At 41.2% G+C, this 6,702-nt stretch overlaps 1 long non-coding RNA gene across 1 annotated transcript; it reads right to left on the bottom strand.

Moving 5' to 3' along the window:
* Positions 1-4,992: 4,992 nt before the first annotated feature.
* LOC103104389 (uncharacterized) lies at positions 4,993-5,772 on the bottom strand. The gene is made up of 2 exons (XR_001624792.2): positions 5,500-5,772; positions 4,993-5,218 (listed from the first exon to the last, which is right to left on the bottom strand). It is a non-coding gene; the product is annotated as an uncharacterized LOC103104389 (long non-coding RNA).
* Positions 5,773-6,702: the final 930 nt, after the last annotated feature.

Below are 6,702 nucleotides of genomic sequence, written 5' to 3'. Positions count from 1 at the left end.
TCCAGCCTAGAATTTCGAGAGACTTTGGGGTCTCTGGTCACTTGGAGTCAAGCTCTCTTTGGGGCTGGAGCCTCAGGGAAAATGTCGTTCCTCCCTGGACAGGCTTGTGAGTGCCCCTGGCTGGGAAGCCCTGGCTTCCCCTCCTTCAGCTCCTGATGAATTCACCTTCACTTTCCACGTGGAAACGAGAGGGTTAAGACATTTCTATTTAATTCTACAGCAAATAGCAGGCACTTCTATAGAGCTTGAAGCTTTGCAGAGGGCAAGCCTATAGGGTTATTGTGAGATTATATTATTATCCTAATTTTACAGATGAAGAAACTGAGGCAGTGTCTTGCCCAGGGTCACACAGCTAGTAAGTAACTAAAGGAGGATTCAAACACTGCCAATTTCATACTGAAAACAGGATTCTGAACTCTTGAGAGCAAGGAAAATATCTCATGGATATGGGCAGCCAGAAGCTGCAGTAGATAGTTCTGGACCTAGAGTCAGGAGAACTCATCTTCACCAGTTCAAAACTGATCTCAAACATTTACTAGCTATGTGATACAGGACCAGTCACTTAGCACTGTTTACCTCAGTTTCCTCATCTGTCAAATGAGCCGGAAAAGGAAATGGCCAATCACTCCAGGATCTTTGCCAAGAAAACTCCCCAAATGGGATCATGAAGAGTCTGACTAAACAATGACAAATGTGTCATTGCCCTTAAGCAAAACATTTGAGACAGCGATTTACACTCAGTGTAATAATACCTGGTACATCTTAAGAACTTAAATACTTTTTGAGTGATCTACTGACTCAAAAGGCACTTAAATGGTTGCTGAATGAATGAAAAACCCTCAGTGTAAGAATGTTATTTGATAAACACACTTAAAATGAGACAGCAATAACAGATAAGATCTAATGTCAGCTTGCAAAATAGGGAGAGGAGAAAACTTAAATCCCAAAGCACACATTTCTAAGAGAAAAGTTTAAAATGGCAACAATACTGGGGAGGAACTGTTTTAGGTATGAGGACTCTTCTAGGCATTCTTCAGAGTATACCTGTAGGTAGCTGTCAAATACACTCCAGTTCTGTCTTCATAGAATGCACAAGAACTCAATGAGCACAGCTTAGGAGAATCAAATATACCATTACAATAGACCAGTTATGAATTTATGAGGGATATTAGCAATCATCTCTTTTATTTTGAGGAAACAGAGATCCAGAGAGGGTAAATTAATTGCTTCAGGTCACCAGAGAGTAAATGGCAAAGCCAAGATTTGACTCTAGATTGAATACTCTCTCCACTCTGACATACTGGCTGTTTGAGGTTCCTCTTATCTCCATAACTGTAGAAGAAGAGATGTAATGGAAAGATTCATTTGGTTCCATTCATCAGGGCTCACTATGATAGTCCTTCAAAGGTAGGGTAAGACTACTATTTTTCTGAAGTCCTACTATTTGCAAGGATCTATAGAATCATAGATTATTATTATGGATAAAGGCAGCAGCATAATCAGGGTGAGGCAATCAGGGTTGTGTTCTAGGATATCTACCCCTTGGGAGGATGTGATTTGATCCTCTGGTCAGCTATCACTGTATCTTGGGGTCCTTTGCCTTACCTAGAAATGGATCATTAAGCTTGAGGTTCCCATTGCTATCATGCTTCTCTCCCAAGACTCATTACATCAACATTTACCTCTTCTCTTTTTTTTTTCCAGACCTCCATCTTCTTTCAGCAGTCTAATGGTTGAGGATCAACTGCCCTGGGTTGAGCATATAAGGCAGTCTTGGTGAAATATTGGCACATGTGCCAAGCTGGCACTGGGGGAGCTGCTCCATTCCTCCTCTTCCCAGTACCTGAGGACATTTTTTGCATGCTTCTTCCCTCTGTTCAGATGCCCAAAGTAAGCACTTCTTCCTCCACTTTCTGGAGTAATGCAGAGGGCTCACAGGCAGCTTGAAGTTGTAGTTTGGGCATGCTAACTTGGAAGCCTTTGCCAAGACTGATCTAGGAGATAGCTGTCCCTGCTCCCAGGGTTTCTACCATAATTGTGAAGTTTATGTTCTTCTTCTCCTCTTCTCCTCACCTCAAAAAGAAGAAGAAGAAGGAGGAGGAGGAGGAGGAGGAAGAGGGTGAAGAAGAGGAAGAAGAAGAAGAAGAGGAGGAAGAAGAGGAGGAAGAAGAAGAGGAAGAAGGAGGAGGAGGAAGAGGAGGAGGAGGAGGAGGAGGAGGAGGAAGAGGAGGAGGAGGAAGAAGAAGGAGGAGGAGGAGGAGGAAGAAGAGGAGGAGGAGGAAGAGGAGGAGGAAGAGGAGGAAGAAGAAGAAGAAGAAGAGGAAGAAGAAGAAGGAGGAGGAGGAGGAGGAAGAGGAGGAAGAGGAGGAAGAGGAGGAGGAGGAAGAAGGAGAAGAAGAAGGAAGAAGAAGAAGAAGAAGAAAAGAAGAAGAAGAAGAAGAAGAAGAAGAAGAAGAAGAAAAGAAGAAGAAGAAGAAGAAGAAGAAGAAGAAGAAGAAGAAGAAGAAGAAGAAGAAGAAGAAGAAGAAGAAGAAGAAGAAGAAGAAGAAGAAGAAGAAGAAGAAGAAGAAGAAGAAAAAGAAAGGCGGGGCCAGAATTTGTCCTGGATACAAGAATTGCTAGTTATAATTCTAACTTTAGAGATCATGTAGTCCCTGTGTTCCTAACCTGAGGTTTGTGAACTTAGAAAACATATTTTTGTAACTATTGTTGTTATTGTTCAATCATTTTAGTTGTGACTGACACTATGACTTCTTTTGGAGTTTTCTTGGCTAAGATATTAGAGCCATTTACCATTTTCTTTTCCAGCTCATTTTATAGATGAAGAAACTGAGGTCAACTGGGTCAAATGATTTGCCCAAGGAGATACAACTAGCAGGTGACTGAGGCCAGATTTGAACTCAGGAAGAAGCGTTTTCCTAACTCCAGATGTAGCACTCTGTTCACTGTGCTACCTAGATGCTTTCAACATAAATGGATTCTTTTGTAATTCTAGGTATTTTATGTATTAAAAATATTCAGAAAAGACTTTGCTAAACTGCCAAAGGGTACAACACCATAAAGGTTAGTAATCTCCAATTTAGTACAACCCTCATTTTACAAAGGAGAAAACAGGTCTAGAGAAACAGGACCAAAGTCACTTAGTATATAAACAAGACCATTTTCAGTTCCTGAGTCTCAGTCTCTATTTCAAATTGTCTTTGATGAGCTTTGGCATTGGGTTTGACCACCTGGAAACCAAGATCCATTTTTTTTAAAGCAGTCTGTGATGCCACCTCCTTTATCGATACTTCGGGGATGAGCATGACAAAGAGAAGTGGTTGCCCACACTTGGTTTTGCTATCCTCAGACTCTCTCTGGTAGGGTGAACATATGTCCCAGGGTTATGGCAATACCTGAGTCCTTTGGTCATTCCCTTGTCACACAGATGGACATTCTGATAAGTTAATTGCTTCCCTCACACAGTGAGTCATTCAAGGAGCTGAGAGAACGTTGGGCTCTGGCTCTGGCATCCAAGGCCCCATTCAGCACATCACAATGCCTCCTTGTGAGTTGAGTAATTAGTGATGTGGTTCCATAGTCGATGTTGACCAAGTGCTTTGACCCTGAAGAATATTATGTAAATGTGAGGGCTTATTATTGTCATTATCAAAACAAACGGGTCTTTGAGGGAAGGGGAAATAGCTTCAGTCACCAGTATTCAGAGGCACCTCCCTACTGCCTGTGCACCCATTGTGAATGTACTCTGGAGCTCTGAAACACCACTTAGCCATGTTCTTGACATGCACAGTCTTACCACCTTATAATGCTTTCATCAAGTTATGACTTACAGCAGATCCGGACAAGTCTAAGAAAAAGCAGAGATTTATTCCCTTAGTGGAGCTCATCCAAGCCAACAGAAGAGCAGACACCAAAGACAACGTGAGGTTTTGTGGAAGTTATTTTCCCTGTTTGATTTGGAAGACCTTGTTGACCCCTGGTGAGAAAAATGCAAGGCACCCCTCCCCTAGCTTGCCATCCAGAGGAGATGGTAAATTAGGATGAAAGATCACTAAAGAAAGGGAATTATGGTTAATTTTTTCAGAAGGAAAAATAGTAAAAAAAAATATGAAATCAAAGCATTCCAAGTCAGAATATAACCACCTACAAAAGTTTTCAAAAGAGTACTATAACATTATGAGGGGTGGCTGGGTGGCACAATGGATGTAGTGCCAGATTTGAAGTTAGGAAGTCTTTCTGAGTTAAAATCTGAACCCAGACAGTTCCTAATTGTGTCACCCTGAGTGAGTCACTTAACTCTGCCTCAGTTTCCTCCTTTATAAAATGAACTGGACAAGAAAATGGTAGACCACTCCAGATCTTTGCCAAGAAAACCCAAATGGGGTCATGAAGAGTTGGACATGACTGAAACATTTGAGCAACAATAAGGTTTAAATCTAGGATCCTCAGGTCAGTTTTTACAAATATATTACATGTTTTATATATATTTATCTATTATCTATTATAAATATATATGCCCTCCACATTGGAGCTATTTGTTAACTGATCCAAGAGAAAAATGGTTAATGTAGATACAGAGAATTTTGAACTCAGAGGATCTGGGTTTGAATCCCAGCTTTATCATTTACCATCTGTGTTATTTTAATGAAGACTTAAATTTTACAGGATTATTTCCTCATCTGTAAAATAAAGAGATTTAGCTTCCTTCCTCCCTCCTTCCTTCCTTCCTTCCTTCCTTCCTTCCTTCCTTCCTTCCTTCCTTCCTTCCTTCCTTCCTTCCTTCCTTCCTTCCTTCCTTCCTTCCTTCCTTCCTTCCTTCCTTCCTTCCTTCCTTCCTTCCTTCCTTCCTTCTTCCCCTCCCTTTCTTCCTTCCTTTCTCCCCCACCCACTTTCTGCCTCAGATGCTTTCTAAGGTCATCTCTTCTAGCTCAAGATCTATGATCCTGTGAATCAAAAGATGTAAAAATATCTCTGAAGACAAAAATTCCCAAGTTATTTGGCATAAAATGAAGGTAATTATTTCTCAGTAGGGGGACCATTTTCTTCTTGCCTTTCTCAAATGTGACTAAATCAATTCTGGTAGACCAGGATAGTGATATTTACAGCAGGAAGTGATATTTGCAGAGTTTCACAGCACAGAACTTAACATGGCGGTTCGTGTTGAGTTCCTTGGCTCTCATACTGCTTGCCTTTTCCATGCGGCTGAATTCCTGTAACTCTGTTTTTGCAGGAGAGGAGAGGATGAAATCTGTTAGAAATTATGCTTGTCACATGTTCATTTCACAATTTCTTCCTTCTTAAAAAAAAAAGTCTCAGCATCCCAGGATAGGCACCCTCCCCACCCCCACCCAAATAGCATCCATTGGAAGACTCTGCAACAGGGCAGAGAAGGGAATGCCTTCTTCCCCGAATTGAGGTGCATCATTTTATGAATTTAGGCAGCTCTCCTGGAAAAGATGTTCCTTGGGGCTATGTTTGTATTTCACAACAAAACTCTACCTCCAAGAAAGCTCTTGTGTTTTGGGATCTGGACAGAGAGCAGGAGTAGGAGAATTTTGAAGGAAGATTGTCCATTGAACCTGAACTTTTGCTATGGAGTTTGGAAAAACAGACTTCATAATCTGGAAAGAAAACCAAAGTAAGGAAAGAGATTCAGAACATTGAGTTAAAGGTTGTGTCTAGACAAGAAAAAAGCACACACACAACCATAATCATCAGACAGCTGTGAAATTGCTCATTAGCGAAGGAGTTTGGTTTTAATAGGATGCTGGAGTAGAGGGAGGACAACCTAGCTCTGAATCCCACCAGGGACACTAGCTGGGTGACTTTGGGTAAGTCACTTAACCCCTCTCAAATTCATGATTCCATGTCTGTAAAATGGGTATAATAATAGGACCCACCTCATAGGGTTATTGTGAGGATAAAATGAGCTAATGTGTGCAAGGTGCTTTGTAAAGCTGAAATCACCTTAAATGTGACTGATGATGCTGACAGCAGACTTGCTCTCCTCTTCCCCTCACTACCTCAGCAGCTACTGTCTGGGGTGTCAGATACAGCCAGGATTTAGTGGAAAGAACCAGTATCAAGAGCTCTACTACTAAATATCTAATTGTTTAGAACAATTTACTTTCAGGTTTCCAATCTGTACGAGGAAGACTTTGGAAGAGATCATCTCTCAGATTTCTTCTCAATCTAGAATTGTATGATTGTTTGCCATGCATGCAGTAGGGGCTTAATTAGTGTTTGTTGAATTCTACCTATCCCCAGGGCTTCATGGTATCTGATATAAGTATACTGGCAAACTAGGAAGATTTTAATCAAGTGTGGTACTATCACTGGCCTTGTGACATGGAGTCCTGATCACCAAGACCTCCTGGCAAAGACCATGAGAAACACTGTAGATAGTGGAGAGTGGATAGAATAGGAGACTTGATGTCAGGAAGACTTGAATTAGAATTCTGTCCCAGGGGCAGCTAGGTACCACAGTGGATAGTCAGGCCTGGAGTCTGGAGGTTCTGGGTTCAAATCTGATCTCAGATACTTCCCAGCTGTGACCTTGGGCAAGTAACTTAACTTTATTTACCTAGTCCTTGCTGTTCTTCTGTATTAGAATTGATACTAAGATAGAAGGTAAAGATTAGGAAAAAAAAGAATTCTCTTCTACAGTTACTTATTGTGGGACTTTTAATCTCTTGGCTCTGA

Source organism: Monodelphis domestica, chromosome 5, assembly GCF_027887165.1.
Source record: "Monodelphis domestica isolate mMonDom1 chromosome 5, mMonDom1.pri, whole genome shotgun sequence".
Lineage (NCBI taxonomy): Eukaryota > Metazoa > Chordata > Mammalia > Didelphimorphia > Didelphidae > Monodelphis > Monodelphis domestica.
Note: the sequence above shows the minus strand (reverse complement) of the source record. Positions and strands in the feature narration are given on the sequence as shown.